This window comes from Leptidea sinapis, chromosome 14, assembly GCF_905404315.1.
Source record: "Leptidea sinapis chromosome 14, ilLepSina1.1, whole genome shotgun sequence".
NCBI lineage: Eukaryota > Metazoa > Arthropoda > Insecta > Lepidoptera > Pieridae > Leptidea > Leptidea sinapis.
The window spans coordinates 12,604,257-12,622,620 of record NC_066278.1 but is presented as its reverse complement, the minus strand read 5'-3'; the positions used below and the strand labels follow the sequence as shown (position 1 = coordinate 12,622,620).

Sequence of the window (18,364 nt, the reverse complement as noted above, 5' to 3'; positions counted from 1 at the left end):
TGTGTAAGTATACATGTATTAAAGTATAAAGTATATTGTAATAAATATAATGTTGACTTGTTACCATAGTACAGGTTTTGTCTAGTTTGGGGCAAGATAGTTTGTCTAAAAGTGTGTCAATATTATTATTATTATGAAATCTACGATTCTTCTGTAACTCATGAAAGGCGATCTTAAAATTATTATATAGTAAGAGTTATTGCAGTAATGATAGCCTATTATCTCTGTTAATGGTGTTTTATTGCAACCACGTAAGCAGAGTTCGAATCGATATTTGTAAGGACGCTTTGTAAGTCGCATCAAAGACAAAGTCAAATAAATCTTATTCAATTAGGCTTGAACCAAGCTTTTGAATCGTTAGTATAAATATTTCTTATAATTACTGAACATATGAAGACCTCGCTGGAAGGCTGGTATAATATTACAATGGCTGTATAATACATAAATAATGAGTTTGTAAGCTGCTGCATGCATACTTCATGTTCAAAGGAGCGTTTTAAATGTCAATATCATAAAAAGAAATATAGATTAAACTATAAAAACTGTGTTCCTGTTGCCGAATTCCACCTTCGCACGATACGCCACAAATTAGAATATCTTCCCCACCATCTGGATGTGTGGCGGTCCTCCACAGTGAGGTTTTCAAGGAACTTTCTTCCACATACTACAAAGCTGTGAATTGAGCTTCCTTGTGCGGTGTTAAAGGGATGGTATGGAATGGGTACCTTCATTAAAAGTGCGTACAACTTCCTCAAAGGCCAGCAACGCTCCTGTGATAGCTCTGGTGTTGCAAGAAAATGTGAGCGGCGGTGATTAATTAACACCAAGTGACCCGTATGCCCGTTCATCCTCCTTTTCCATTAAAAAAATATATACTATCCTATATTGGATGCATCTACCTTTAGGGGTTAAATTCATTGTTTGTGTAGGATGCTACGTGAACATGATAGTTCAAATTCAAATTCAAATATTTTTGTTCAATATAGGATTTGACATCACTTATTGCAAGTCAAAAAAACTACCACCCATTCCAAAATGAATGCCTCAGACCTGAGAAGAATGGGCGCAACAAACGCAGCGGGCTATTTTTTTCATCGAATAAATATGTTTACAAAGTAATATTGTACAATTAAACTTATTATTTAACAGCTTGAGGGCGGTCACTCCATTCCCAATCTGTAGTATCATTGAGAAAGTCATTTATGTTATAGTAACCTTTACCACACAAACGTTTTTTAACAATTCTTTTGAATAACGTAATACTTTTGTTTTGAACATTTTCTGGGATCTTGTTGTAAAAGCATATACATGGCCGCACAAAAGACTTACTAACTCGACTTAGCCGAGTAGTAGGCATCATCAGTTTATGTCTGTTCCTGGTGTTAACATTATGGTTATGACAGTTTCTGGCAAATTCACTTATGTGCCTATGAACATACATTACATCATCAAGAATATATTGGGAAGCAACAGTAAAGATGTAAATTTCTTTGAATTTTGCTCTCAATGATTCTCTAGGACCTAGGTTATAAATAGCGCGAATAGCCCTCGTCTGCAGCACAAATATTGTATTAATATCGGCAGCGTTGCCCCATAGCAATATACCATAGGACATAATACTATGGAAATAACTAAAGTATACTAGTCGCACCGTATCTATGTCAGTCGTGATTAATGTCATTATTAGTAGTCGCATTCAGCAAATACACCATGATCGCTAGTGTAAACTCCACTACTCTTCTAACAGGGAGCATTGGGACCTGTGTCTAACCATGACCAACAAGTCATATACTTGCAAATATTTTGATAAAACAGAAATTTCCTTGTATTGATGTCACACAGCTGGGACGAATCCGCGTCATTTATTTTGTACGAATTTGCGGATTAAAATATATTTGAAAATCCACTCAAAACTCAAAACTGTTAATTGCATCAAAGATGGTAGGTACAATGGTGTCAAACGTTTAATTATGATAGAGTCCGCCGACGTTTCACTATTGTACAGAATGCAACATAAAAAGTACTATTAACTAAAGAAGAAAAATCTTACATATTACAAAATAATAACCTTATCTAAATAATTAAATTACTTATATTTAAAATATTCATGTAAGCTGTACAATGTGTTCCGAATAAGCTATTCATTTGATTTTTACACTATTTTTATAAACTTTACCTGTATGTATGTATGTTTGTTTGTAACCGACTCATTTGGGTGCGAATTTGAGCCACTTAAAACGGCCAGATTTCGCAATTTGTAAAATAGCATTTTTGTTAATTTATATAATTTTCATCTATTTTCTATTTTCATAAATTTTCAATTAATTGCTTTGGTTTTCTATAAAAAGCGTGTTTTTGAGTTTTTTTTACTAGAATTATATTTCAATTATTATTTAGAATTAATTAGCATAAATTATAATAATTTAAAACTTTGAAAAATAAAATTTTATGAACGATGCGGGATTCGAACCCACGACCTCCGGCGTGCCGTGCCGTTGCTCTAACCAACTGAGCTAACCGTTCGAGTACCGCCTCGTTATAAAATTCTATTTGCTTTATTCAACTCTCAGGTTGTGGCTTCATCTACAGGATCTACTTTACAGTTGATAACCTACTCAACCCCAATATTTGCATATTAGGAAATTGAATTGAGATGTCGCTCTTGTAAATCTAAACAATATGTTATGTTTTTTTTTAAAGTGATAACCCTTAAATAAAATATTGTTTATAATAATTTGTCTCATGATTTGTTCTTAGCGTAGTATAACTTTCTACAATTAACGCAGGAGAAAGTGTATATCCACTTATCTATTAACAGTGTACCCAAAAACTGTACCCTAGTAAGTATCACTTACATCGACAATCAAGAATAGTATCGAGAATAAGCTCGTGAGAAACAAAGATCTAAAGTCTTTTATTTTAGAAGCAATGTTTTGCTGATCAACATTAGCTCTGTTAATTGCTGTTTTAATATCCGCTCTTGCCTTGAACAACAATAAACCAGTATTACTATTATTATTTTTATAACTTTATTATTATTTAGTTCACTTGAAAGTTATACTAAGTCACTACGAATTACATTAGCATAACAAATAACACAACACCCTTTATTACAATTTTCAAGCAACTCTCAAATTGGTGTGAATGAGAACAATCGATAAAACCCATTCTATAGACACTTACGCGAGGTGAGTGTTGCCATGTCAACGAGCTCGTGTTATAAGTCACCAAGCAATATCAGATCTCAAGTCATTACTGCTGTCGCGGGAATCTTGACAACAATTTGTACAAGTTTGCATTTACCTCGTGCTTCGAGTTGCTTGTATATGCTTTAGCTTAATGATGTAAGAAATATGAGAACGTTGGCGTTCACAACAACGCGCTAATATTGTCGATAGTGTTGTGCTGACTTATATCGATAAAACGAAAATTTGTATTTTACAAATTGTAAATTTTTATTTATGTTAATTTTCTGCAAATATATTAATTAAAAGTCACTCTTAATTTATTTAAGTTACACGTAATGAAGAACTAACTGTTTAAACTATTTTAAGGATCTGAATATTTATATGTATTCAAATTAGGTTTTTGTGGAATAAATGCCCAAACGAGTTGCCCCTTGAAAGCTTAAAATAATCGCCGCCCATAATGTACTTTAGCACCAAAGGAATAGCAGGAACAATACAAAACCAATTAGGTGGGTGGAAACACTTTTTTTTTAAGTATGCAGCTTAGTAAGCTGAAATGAAGAACCATGAACCATGAATATAATATGAGGGAGAATGTTCATTAAAAACTGTACTGTTCAGGAACTTATCAAAGATTTTTTTCTTATTTGGGCTGATACTCGAATTCCACTGACTTCATAATGAGTCATAATAATAAGACATAACAGCAATACTCTATTAAATGTTGTCGGATTTGTTGCCATATAGAGTGTTAGAATGTAGCCCTACTTATCGCTCTCCAGTTTCTTTAGATCAATTTTTTTGCTTTATTCTCCATCTCATAAAACGATGGCTTTTAGTGGTAATCGCACAGACCTTTTCTATAGGTTAATTTGATATAAGTTAATTTTATTTTATTCTATGTCGTCAAATGACACACACACACACACACACACACACATACTCACGCCGTGTTCCCGTCGGGGTAGGCAGAGACAATAGAATGCCATTTGCTTCTATCCTTACAAACCTCACGCGCTTCCTCCACATTCAATACTCTTTTCATACATGCTCGCCGGTTGCGGGTGCTTCGGACCTCTCCTTTTCTCAATACGTCCCCAATTTGATCGACGAATGTTCTACGAGGTCTCCCGCGACCGACTTGCCCACACACTTGCCTTATATATTTGATGCGTCATTCTTTCTTCACTCATTCGCTCCACGTGTCCAAACCATTTAAGCATTCAAGCATCAAATGAATCATGAGAAAAAGAGAAACACTCGGTAGATGCGGTTATTTTTGTATAATAATGCGACAATCGCTAGTTAATATTTTATATACAGCTGAAAATATAAATGGCAATAATTAAAAACATCGAACATCAGCAACCCCTATTAAATCGCCCGTTTCTCTTAGCCGCACATCAACTTAATGATACAAGCAAGTAACAGATGAAATTCCACGGTCCCGCAGACCCCAGTTGTACGTTATGATTCCACGCTCTCAACCCTGAACTCAACGAAGCCGGTCGGGCCCCGTGTAACGTTAATAAGTCCTCCAGCGACTTTCCTCTTGTCTTTAACAGTGTTTTTCCGTTTATTTTTTTATTAATTTTTGTACACTGAGAATTACCAGTATTAAAACCAGATTTCTGTATCATTTCAAAACATTTTATTAAATACGTCCAAGTTTTTAGTGTATTTGGTCTATAGCGACTTGTATGAAATAAAAATTATTTAAACTCAAACCAGTCTGTCGAAAACAGTTATTTTAGAACTATTATGTAACGTATTTTAGGGATCCCTAGGTGAAGGGAGCTGGATGATTTTAGACACCTGCATTTCACTTATCAACGCTGAATACCATAACATAAAAAAATTCCTTCAAATATAAAAGGGTATGTTAAACCTAGGTATGCATTTGGACTGCCGCTGGATATAAAAAAATCATATAAACAATTTTTTACTTTTAAGTGTCTTTAATCGGGTAAACTATAAGATTTCATTGTCATATATAAAAAAGTAATTTTTTGGGTGACCGCCAAAGGTTCCGCGTGCCTTAAACACTATAGACCCCCCATTTCACATTCTTGTGAGACACTGAAATATCGTGAAGAACGTTTGTTAGCTATGAATGACAGGTAGCCTAATACCCACTTATCGGTAAACGAGTTAATAATATTAATATTTAATCAAACTAAATGAAAAATCCTAAAAAAGCAATACACAAACTATAATATAATCATCCACGTAAAAAAAATTAAACTACTGGGTCAAACTAAGTCCAATTTTTATGGGACTGGAAATGATTCCTCATCAAACTAAAGAAGAATCACGAAAATCGGAACATAAATCACAATCACGAAAACGGTGTACATACATAAAAATAAATACCGATCGAATTTAGAACCTCCTCCTTTTCGAAGTCGGTTAAAAAGTAAACGAGATGAACTCAACATTCGATATAGACTAATACACTGGGTGCTTGCTCGACACATTAAATTTTCCACAGACATTGTCTGTCATGAACATCATCAGAGAAGAAGTTATATTCGCTATATTATGAGACATTGGCTAAACACATAGTACTAGTAAGAATGAAGGCAGACTTAAAAACGATACAAAAAATGTAAAAAGAAAAGATTGATCTAGATACTGAGCCAAATGGTGACATGGCGAACCGAAAATTGACAACAAATTCATCGTAATATTCTCTCGACTCATGAAATATTCAAGAGAGTCAAAAGTGAAAATCAAATAAATAATCCGCCAACCCTAATCTATCGCCACACTCGGACTCAGGGGTAGCGACGAATCGTAACTGCTCAAACGAATCACCGCGATTAGGTCGCCCCCCCACTCTTCCCCTTGTATCCCTCGAGGATAATTTGTGCTGTGAACCCCTCGTGAAATGTAACACCACAGGATGCCTCGGGACACTTCAATAATAGAAATAATAAACTCTTATAATTATTATTTTTACAATCACTAATTACGTGGGGGATTCAGATTTGTAATCGTTATGACGAGTTATAAAATGCAACTGGATACCTATTTCAATCATTCTGCTTTACTATAATTATAACTGATAGCAAATTTTGAAGAGCTTTACAAATTTTTAAGTAAAACAATTTACTTGGTAATAAGCAACCATAAAATATTATATTAAATTATTTAATAACTAGTGATGACCCGCTCGTCTCTCACGAGTCTCCTGCCCGTGTATGCATGCCTGGTTAAGCATATGCAATGGTAGTTATAACTTAGAAAATATGCAATTTGGCACGTTTTAGTAAACAAACCTCATTTTCAATGTAACTCTATCATGAGTTCTGTACATATTATGGTTACTGAAGAATAATATTTCTAACGTAGTCTTTGCGCTTTATATAATTATAAAGATAATTTGTACAAATACAGCTGTAATAATAAATTGCTCGAATATTTCATAGAAGCGACTTTATAAGTCAAAATCTGGTTTAAATTTCACACAACACGGCCGATGTTTTCAATCAAAAAGGGAACGCATTCATTGATAGGATATTGTAATCCCTGTATTCTAATCGCTGTAATTAAAAACTTCATTCACTCTACAGAGTAGAATAACAGAGACATATCTACTACATATGACGACATCACTGCTGCACCGTAACTTTCCTTAGCGTCGCGTCACTCAGTTTAATAAGAACTCCATTGTGTGCATTACGGACTCGGGTTTTTTAATCTGTTTCGTATTTACCTCAGTCTTGCAGCGAAATATACATATAAAGTGAAGCTATCTTATTTGGTCATGCATTGGTATGAATTATGTAATTCATAATATTATTGAGTTATAACAAATTATAGTTTCGTATCTACACACTATTTTAACATTATTATATTTTTAGTTATTTGTATTGTATTTTGTATCGTATTTATGTAAGAAGTAATTTCTATTAAAAAAATCGTTTTGGAGTAGTAAAACAATGAATATCGTTGACATAATTACCAGGTTGTTTTGACAAAATTGATTCATAACCCACTTTGCTGATAATTTTTTTTAAATCATAAAAACAGGTTTTTATTTGCACGAAAAAGATGACGCTGATGAATGACAGTTGGTGGACTGTCAATGTCAAATAAAATGATAACATATACTTAGAAAATGAATGTTCAACCGATATTCAACCTAATTGTTTATTATGACTGTAGGAAAATTACATTAAGGTGGGTCAAGATTCAATTTTGTTGATAGTACATACCTATGTTAGTTTAGTTAAAAAAAATGCATTAAATTAAAGTATTTGGATAATATTTCTGATCATTTAATTAAATTATAAAATGCGTACTTATCACGGAGTTTTCTACTGACACCTAGAAGAAGTTTATAACATCCACCTGAAACAAAAGAAAACAATATTTGTAATAATGCTTTAAGAACATTTAAATTTAAAAATATTGCTTTTTACTGCAACCAATTAGAATATTCTATCGTTATATAGTATAGAAAAAGACGCTTCCCGCTATCCATATATACGTCAACTCTTTCTAACGGTTATTGATACGGTTTTCAAAGTTCAGTTAAATATTAATTCACAGAATGTTAGTTTAATAAAGGCCTGATTTCAGAATCCGATATATAATTTCACTTAATTTATTTGATATTAAGAAAAATCCTATGATATTATATATTATATCATATAATCGGATCAGAAATATTAATATAATAGTAAAACTTTATTTCAATTGTTAATAAATGAGGAGATCTGTGAGAGAACCAAAGCCACCAAAATAGCGCAAATTATTGCGAAACTGAAGTGGCAGTAGGCAGGGCACATAGCTGGACGAACAGACGGCCTGTAGGGCAGTAAATTCCACGAGTGGTGACCACCTTTCGGAAGACGCAGTGTTGGTAGGCTCCCCACAAGATGGACCAACGATCTGGTCAAGATCTCCGGAATATGTTCGATGACGGCAGCTCAGGATCACTTAGTCGATCGTCGATTCGTTCGATAATCGTGGAGATCTTTAGGGGAGACCTTCCGGCTGATGATGTAAAATCTACCTTATTGGTTTTTGGGTTTTTAATATAATATGTACGACAACGCTAAGATTAAATGTAATGTAATTATGTTTTAATACTGACGATTAAATATTGTTATATCAAATTATTGGCGATTTATAATGTACAAATACGATTTAATCAACCATGATCCATGTAAATAAATACATTTTATTTACTTCCTAATATTTTCCAGTTGGAAAAAAGTTTATATGAAAAATTCCAACGGGATAACAAAACAACATTCAAATGATGTAAAAAGGAAGTGTGGTTTTCGTGAAAATAATCAAATTGTTAGATTTCGCTAAAGTTACAGTAAACTCAATCCGCATCTCATTGGTACTGTTAACACAATAGATGGAAGTCAGAGAGCCTAGTACCTAGGTAACACTGAAAATGTTTAGAAAATGAAAAACGGCTTAATGTAGAAAGTTGCCAATACTTTTATTGTTTTTCGATGTAATCGCATTTGATAAAACCGCTGAGAAAAGCAGTGGGCCCATTCTTCTTCTATGGCATTTTCGTACGCTTTCACCGCATCTTCAGGGCTTGTAAAGGGAATACCTCGAATTTTATCTTTAGTTCTTGGGAATAAATAAAAGTCGCAAGGCGCCAGGTCAGGACTGTATGGCGGATGACTCATTATCTTGACACCTGCCATAGTCAAATATTCAACAGTCCGTTTTGTGGAGTCCGCTGAAGCATTGGCGTTGTCAAAGAGGATCCTTGCCCTGTTTTGAGGGCGCTGCTGTCGAATTTTTCCAAGACAACGGGCAAAGAGCGATTGACAAACCAGTTTGCAGTAACTGTTGTTCCATATTCTAGCATAGCTGTCGCGAAATGACCTTTCCGACCAAAGAATGAGGCAATCAACTTTTTTCCTTGACTTCTTTCTTTCTTTACCTTAGTTGATCGATCCTCGAAAGGAAACACCCACTGAGCTGATTGTTTTTTGGTTTCTGGTTCGTAGCAATATATCCAGCTTTCATCACCTGTGACGATATCAAATACAGCAATTGAGTCACCGCCGTTGAACTTATTTAACATTTGGCGACACCAATCCATGTGAAGGTGTCGGTCGTCGTCTGTAAAAGTATGGGGAATCCATCTGGTACAAAGCTTCCTGACGACTAAATATTCGTGTAATATTTTTTGAACTTAACTCATACCAATACCTAGGCTCGCCCGTATCTGCTGATAGGTCACTCTCTTATCTTCCTCTGTCATGCGTCGCACAACACTGATGTTATCTTCAGTAGTCGCTGTTAAAGGTCGTCCATCACGCGGATCATCATTGAAATTGCTGCGTCGTAATTATAAATAGTGGCACGAGATGGAGTTTCATTAATAAATGCTAATCGTAGCCTATCTTAGCTTTGTTGTTGAGTAGGCCCACAACGAAAGTCATAGTAAATCATTGACCGAAAATTTTGTAGCATTAGGTTTATTTTCACGAGTAACAAGTTTTAGATTTGCCGCCAATTCACATAAACAAATGACAAATGAATGCAATATACTACATTAGGTTACCAAAGAGTTCTATAATTGAGATTCAAAAAAAGTTCTAAACATTTTCAGTGTTACCCACGTATAAAGTAAATCCCACACTTACCTCATAAATCATTAAAATTTTTATCTATAATAATAATTAATGTAATAAATTTATTTTCCGATATTATAATCTATAGTTACTAACTGGAAACATTTGTATAAAAAAATCCTTGCGGTTATGTTAAACAGCTTTCATCGTTAATTCGCGATGTACTTAATAGTATTGCTTTGAAACGTTAAAAACTAGTTTATTGACATGGTCTGTCAAATTTACGATCAAGACGGAAAATATTTCATTCAAGATGCCCAATATAAGATCAACATTTTCATAATTCCCAATGTCTGCGTTTCAAGAATTGCGTTCATGACTGAACTAAACTGGCCATTTTGAGATAAATAAATCTATTCTCAATTTATCGCAGGGCAGACATCTTAATAACAACAAAGTTGGAACTGCTAAATTAGTCTACAAAATTGTGGACAGCTGCGGTTTCTCTATTTTAGACGCTATGGTATATTTCAGCAACCAGTGGCCTCAACTTGGATCAAAACTTACAATACGGATATTTTAACATTAATTATTATATTCATAATGTTTTATAAAGTAAGATATAGACTAGAAGAACTGTGCGATTGCTTGATATCGTAATGTAAAATTTACGGTTAAATCATTAATGCACACGAAGAAATAAGTCTATAAATGGCGCATACTAAGTTGTCTATGGGCATTATTAAAATTACTTAGTAATACTGTCAATAGATTGCACTTAATTTTCTATAAATTATTCTGGTTAAGTGTAATAATCGATAAAAAACTGTAAATTTTTTATCAAAGCGTCAAATACAAGCTTTTAACATTTAAGAAAACAAATTATAGTGATTAGATTGACATTCGTGTAACGCAAGTTTTTTTTTTGTAAAAGGGCCAACGTTAAAGTGATTGATCAATAAATGGGTAGTGAATACGGTTACCCGTGAAGACTGGAATATAATCTAGAACATGCGTTGCTCGCTTTAATAATAAAATAATTAAAGACTGTTAATTCCCAAAGATTGGGTGCAGTAATATTCACCAACCACTAGGTAGTTGTAAGTAATCTAAGGAGCCCTTAACTTTAGCTAACTTATTTAACGTCACGTACAGTTTATTCTTTCTTCTTGAATTGAATGGATTCAAATCCCATTTTTTTTCTTCTTATTCAATACGTACAAGATAAAGTGCTAATCGCGTCTAAATAGTTAACATAGGTGTTATATATTTTCTTAGCTATATGACTTAATTAAAGATACGCTTTTTTAATAAAATAACCCGGTTTGGACGCTTAAGTTTGGTTTTCCCGTAATCTATCTGTATATATATAATGAAAATGGTCTTTGTTTGAGGCTCAATCACGCCTAAACCACTGATTGTATCGACATGAAACTTGATCACCAACACATGATCACCATTCGATGCGAAATTTATCCTAGATGGTTTATGGCAACTTATTTTTTACTGTATTTGTAATAAGATGAATAAAATTAATTTATTTCCTTTTAAAATTCGCCCAGCCGAGCGGGTGGGAATGGCTAGTTCAATAATTAAAGCAATATATCGCTGTTGTGTAGTTACCATAAATCTGAGTACATTCTAGTATAAATCTGAGGTGGAGCCACTCCAGACATCCTCTGTTTTACAATCATTAGGTCTGTAGCTGGTGTCTAATGAATTATTAATGATAACTCACAACGAGTAACTCGGCTGAACGATGCTATTGAGTTTAGCATTTCTCGGTTTGCAAACTGTTTAAATATTATTTTGCGATTATTCTGTATTATTTTGTTATTAATACAACTAAGAAATTATTTAAATTGAAATAATTGTATATCCATGAACAAAACCACTTGATATTATAATTGGAAAATTCAAACCTCGATCCAAATCTACCTAGACTTTTGTAAGATCACGAGAAAGTTTACGAAGTAATATCATCGCTTACTGTTTGAAATGAATTTACTATTTTACTAGTTTTCCCTCTATATTTAACTAGATTTTCATTTTCATTTTACATTTAGGAGAATTGTGTTGTTCTACTTAAATAACTAGACCAAATTTTTGTGTCTACATAAAATGGGGATTTTAATGGTTTCGATAAATGAACATACATCTGGACTATTTAACGTTTGAGTGTGTTTGTGGCATCATTTTACATTTTACATATTATATTGTAATTGAAATGATTTGTAAATCGATGTAAATATAAATCTTGATATGAATGAGTGGCGATGAGTTTTTTTTTGACATTCATAAGTGTCATTTCCGTGACCTACGTGAATGAACTGATTTTGATTTGATTTGATTTGATGGAATGAGGGACATTTTTCTATTAAGTAATGGAACCATATTAAACTACATCATTATATGCTTAGATAATTTATACGTCTGGATAGAGCCTCTTCCTGCTAGACAATCGATGAAAACAGGCCAGGTTTATTACTTTAGTGTGCGAGACAAGGGTCGTCTTACATTCATGATTTGTACGTTTTTGTCTACTTTGTGTTAGTGTGCGTGCATTGCTCGAAATAGAGGTTAACTCTTAATCTAAATATTTTTTCTACATTTCACAGCTGTTACAATCTATAAATAAATGATGTAAGATTATATTATTTAGCAATTGAAATTCTGTGTGATTGTTGCCGATTATCTACGAGAGTAGTGGGTTTGATTTTAATATCAATGGCATGAGAGTGGTTTACTGATGATCTGTATGCTATCCACTTCTTTGTTACTAGCCACTATATAGCGTCGCAGCACTCATTAGATTCCTCTGGTGTTGCCAGAAAACATGGTCGCTGGTCTCTTACCAACGAATTAGATGCTCGTTTGTTCTCTTAAATCAAAAAGGCTACTTCGCCGTCGGGTTCTTGCTTTTTTTATAAAAGGGGAGGCTCACGGGATGGGAGTGGTGAGGCAACCGCCCATGGACATCCGCAACAACAGTTGTCAGGAGATGCATTGGCTCTTAAGGTGGGAGTATGCTCTTTGCTTGAAGGTCCTTATGTCGTATCGGTTCGGTAAAATAGCAGCCGGTAATTGATTCCACAAAGTGGCTGTGCGAGGCAGAAAATTATTTATATCTTATCAATAATATTAAATAAATGTATTTTATTTCATACAATATTAGAATAGATTTAACTTTTCGTCTTATAATAATTATTAAATTATAAATTTATTTTTTAATCAGTAAGAACCCCACATCGGGGAAAGGCTTCCTCCAAAGATGTCTATTTTGTCCAATTTTTTGCTTTTTCGCACCAATTTGTATATGAGCTGCATCCCGTCGTGGTAGTCAGAGACAATAGAACACCACTTGCTTCTATCCTTACAACCTCACGCACTTCCTCTATATTCATTACTCTTTTCATGCTCGCTGTTTCCGGGTGCTTCGAACCTTTCTTTTTTCCAAAACGTTTCCGCCTAATGTTCTACGCGGCCGCGACTGACTTGGCCACATGCCTTATATGTTTGATTCGTCATTCTTTCTTAACTCATTCGCTCCACGTGTCCCACAATTCTGCAGTTACTGAAGAAGTCAATGAAGCACTATCATTATATCATTGTTCATTATAATCAAAAATACAAACGGCCGTACAAATAAATTTTATATAAAATTATACCTGAGAATAAAACAAGAATATGCAAAATATTGACTGAACTAAATATCGCTGACAACACTGTCAATGCAATGATAATTAAGTATGATGTTTTCCGAATGTCAAGCAGTCTTGCATATAAACACGGGAAACGTTATACGAATTAAACCAATCCTAAGCAAAATGTGTATTTGTAAACATTTTGCATATTTTTGGTTCATACTCAGGTAAAACTTCACCAGTGGGGAGGCTCCTTTACACAGGATGATGGCTAGATTATGGATACCACAGCGACGCCTATTCCTGCCGTGAAGCAGTAATTTCTAAGCATTATTGTGTTTCGGTTTGTAGGGCGCTGTAGCTAGTGAAATAACTGGGCAAATGAGACTAAACCTCTTATAACTACAATAACTATCAGCTGAACCTTCTGTTTGTCTCGTCCCTTAATGTCACAAAAAAAAACTTTATACCAAGTTTATTTGTAAGGCCGTTAGCGCCTAATCAAGCAATGAAAACAAAAATTATATTTTTAAATTTTCATCACTCTAATTTATATCAATACTACGTCTAAGAAAGTAAAGCGGATTTGCCACAATCTGCAAAAATTACAGTAATAAAATTTAAATATGTAACATTTTCATACAACTGAGATATAAATATAATATTCTAGTGGCTTCGATTTATAGCTAGCCTAGAGTCCTAAATTATGCTCACGGCTAATGTACTTCCTCTACGAACCTCCTCATCATATAAAATGACCCACTTAGGCACAATATAAATCAAGAAATGTGCTCAGACTGTTATAAACGACTTTGGAGAATTACATTACTATTGTCATCGAGAATTATAGAACCCACAAAGGTGCTTAGTACGATATATTCTACATTATTATTAGAAGACATTTTCTTAAAAAGAAAACTTTGTGACCATTTTATAATACACACGCTCTCGTCCCTTTTTTTCATGGTTAATTAATCCTAGACGAAAATTATTTTCATATAAAATTTACATCAACATTATCTGTTCTCTCTGGTAGCTATATTGTATAATATACTTATGTATTTATTTTTTTTATAAAATTAACAAAAATATTTTTTTAAACTTTACAAAACTTAGGTCTAATCATAAAAATGCAGTTACACAGTATCGATTGAACTGAAAATTTTATACGGTCTTTTGAAAATAAGACTACAGATAATTGAAATTAACATTAATTTGCAGTAGTTCTTTCTCATTACTATTCACAGAAATAGCACCATAAAAAACTTGTCGGTGGCTATAGAATTAAAATTGAAAATCAATGGATCATCAAAAATTCAAAGTGGGCCGAAGCCCACTCGAACAAGACTCTTTACAAACGGGAAAAGTATTTAAATGCTCCGAGTTGCTACGGAGCGGCTCTATAATGAGCTCATTACAATGATAAAGTGAATGTTTTCAATGTTTAAACAACAACTTCACCGTAATGGTATACGTAGCTTTTACTCATTGATATAATTGAAATAATTACCTACGGGGTGGGATTTTAATATTTACTTTCCTTCTGATGATATTATGTACAATAAACGATACAATTTTGGGTCAAGTCTTCTTTTACAAAAATAAAGTTTTTTGTCTTCTTTTTTCTAATCCACGACTGACGCAGAATAATGACCACTCTGTAATTTCCGATCAAGCTAAGCTTCTTAGAGCTATTAGCATGATGTTGCTTTGTTCTACAATAGATATTTTTTTCAGTAAATCATTTAAGTAGCATTTTCTTTGATTAACGCGAGTGTAACAAATTTAAATAATATTTTAAAGTTTAAAACGCCTGTAATTATAACTTTATTTTTTTCATAAAATGGCGTAAAAAGTTCATTTTTAGATTTTGTACACTCAACCAGACGTTTCATGAGCACGTTTTCAGTAAATAATATATTATATATTATGTGCAATTTGTCATCATTTTAAAGTTATAACCCTCACTTCTGGGATTAATTGCAAATTAAATTTATCAAATTTGTTGTACAAATTAAACATCCACTAAACCAACCGTTCGAATGATAAAGAGTGCTCAGACGGAGCCCGAGTGGTCGCGGGTTGGAGGCCCGCATCATTCATAAATTTTATTTGCACATTTTATATTACGTACCTTTTATTTACGTATCGGTACAGAAAGTGTTTTTTCGACTTATACAGTTATAAAATTTGTATAGTACATAGTTAAATTAGGGCTTGTTAACGCAAAGAATCATACCTTAAGTTTCTGTGCTAATTTTATAAAGAGTTAAAGTTTGTGAGGTCGTAGGATATAATCTCTGGATCAAATGAACCGATTTTTAAAATTCTTTTAGCATTAGAAAGTCGAAATACTAACACGAAAACTAAAATGTCTTTTTGGTGGTAGTCGGATTTGCAAAGAACGTCGGCGAAAATAAGGACGAAAGAAAATATTTCTCACGAAAGCTGCCTTAACGATGAGAGATATATTATGTGATTGTTTTACATACTTCCATGTGATAGCATTGGACCAAGTAATAAAGTTACAATAGTAAATGCGGACGAAGTCGCGGGTAACAGCTTGTGGTAAATAATATGCTAGAGAGTCCTAATCTCGGATCTTCATTTCTCGTGATACTATTTGTAAATGTTTTCATATGGGATTTTTGTAAATTCTGTCGTTAACTGTCTAGTGTTATAACGTATAATAAGGTATTTTCTGGTCAAGCAGCTACTTTTTGAAATATTAAGAAACTGGCAGTCCCATACCCGCTAAATGCAAAGCAATCAATAACACTCATGTTTTCTTCAAATTAAAGTTATTAAATAAATTGATGTTTTATTATTTTTTAATTTAAATAAATTTATTTTTTTACATTATAAATGACATGAAAATAATCGAGAGCAGAGATAGATAGATCATGAAGTGAAGTAAGGACGCGGTCAGCCTTCGGCCTAAGGTTGCTCGGTCTAAACTATGTTAAAATTACACGACGGTCAGCGCTGACGTCAGTCGAGCACTAAATGCGACCTTATATTCAATTTAACGTAAAACAATGTATAATAAGAATAAATTAATATAATATTACCAGAGAGAAGATAACTGTTTTATTGTGCAACGTTTCCACGAGTAAAGGAAGGGCTCACACGTTATAGTTGTAACATAACTTGTATGGCCGAGCTGGTATGCAATTGTAAACTACAAAATTAAAATGCCTATGTCATGAGAGTCTTAAGAGGTAAATTACTGATGACGGAAGGATGAGACTAACTGGAATAAATGAGCACGGCTTAACGGAAAAGTGAGTATCCTTCAGCACTATTGTAAAACAGCTATCATTACCTGTAAGCACCATTGTCAAAGTTACAATAAAAAAAAGCTTATATTTTATTCTATTATATTCTTTTTTTCCAAACTTATATTATTTATGAAGGATGCAAATCGATTGATATCTAGGTCTAATGATATAGACAAATAAATTTATAAACTGAGTACCCCTTATAATAATAAATAATAATAATAACAATGTTAAAATTACACGATGATAAAAAGTTTAAAAACGTAGTGATATAAATTTTATGTTCTTGGGGTTCTTATGGGCTTCGCTTTTTGTCTGGTGTACATTAAGTTTATAATAATACCTCATGTATTCGCTCGATTCTCATTAAATGTAAGTCAAGTTGAATAAAGTATTATCAAAAAACAAACCGTCCATAATAATATTATAATTATCATAAATTTGCAATTGACTTAAAATCATAATACTTGCGATCGCTAAATAAATTATAAATATTGGAAGAGCTCCATTAATTATGTCCCCTAAGCCTCGTGAACCCCCGTTACGAAGCCTCCGCAGTAACGCCAATAAGCGAGCGTTATTAATAGAATCCTTCACTTGTATAGACAGGGCTGGACTTACAAACCAGGGCTGTCTAATTTACAATTAAATTTGATATTGAGAAAATATAAAAAAAATAATGACTAGTCTGCAGTTCATAACGTTAATAAGGTTATAAACTAAGCTAAGGCTAGCACAATTAGATATTATTAATCGTATTTAATAAACCTTACAATGAAACGGACACAATCACACAGGCAACCCAAACAAATAATTTCTTTCATTAAACAAAACTTATTGGTCATATTTACAAAAATTCAATTATAAGGAATTATTTCCACTAGTTTGATTTCATTTACACCTAGATAAAGCCAGCTGAAAGAAAAGAGGAATTGTTATCAAAACTAAGACTAGACTGATACAAGCACTGCTTTTCCCTGCCTTAGATATGGAGTATAAACGTGGACAATCTTGGGCCGAGAAAGGCAAAGGATTGATCTCTTCGGGATGTGAAGATGGAGACGATTGTTAAGAATACCTTGGAGTGCGAAACGCCAATGAACCAATTCTGAACCAGTCCCGAATAAAAACTCGCTCGTCTACCTTATGCAGACAACGTATCCTTTCATATTTTGGCCACATAAGTTTGGAAAAACTAATTGTGCTTGGAAATACCGAAGGCAAAAGATAGCGTGGTCAATCTCCAACAAGATGGAACGACTGAAATTAAAGACTTATCATCTAAGTTTTTCACGGTTGTAATAGACGCGCACGCTGGACGGAAGCCGGTGGAGGTAGATAATCCGTTCCTCAAGCGACCCTAATGCTGACTAAGATCCTCAGACATGAGGGACCAACCCCAGAGAGAAACGAGGTAAATATATTTTAAAACATCCTCAAATATTTTGGGTTCCCACTTCTTGCATACTTTTCACTATCAGGCCTGTTGAATATCCAATAAACACATATTTTACCAATTAAATAACGCCACCCCTCTCATAATATGCCAAATAAATTTAGCGTCCCTAACAGAGCATTGATCCGGCTCACCTGTTTCCCTGCAGGATACCAAACATCTGAGTCTTTAAAGATAATTCGAAGTGGTGCACTAAATATTATGCTTATCATATAAATATATTAAAATTCAGGTA

At 33.5% G+C, this 18,364-nt stretch overlaps 1 protein-coding gene and 1 non-coding gene across 8 annotated transcripts in view; both read right to left on the bottom strand.

Moving 5' to 3' along the window:
• LOC126967981 (CUGBP Elav-like family member 2) overlaps nt 1-18,364 on the bottom strand; it is a 510,078-nt gene that overhangs the window by 248,176 nt on the left and 243,538 nt on the right. For 3 of the 7 annotated variants that reach the window (XM_050812728.1, XM_050812722.1, XM_050812730.1), the window contains one exon: nt 7,496-7,544. The exons of the other annotated variants lie outside the window; for them this stretch is intronic. The gene's annotated coding sequence lies outside the window, so the exon portion shown is untranslated. The remainder of the gene's footprint in view (nt 1-7,495; nt 7,545-18,364) is intronic. 7 annotated transcript variants of the gene reach the window in all.
• On the bottom strand, nt 2,450-2,523 carry Trnaa-ggc (transfer RNA alanine (anticodon GGC)). The gene has a single exon. It is a non-coding gene; the product is annotated as a tRNA-Ala (tRNA).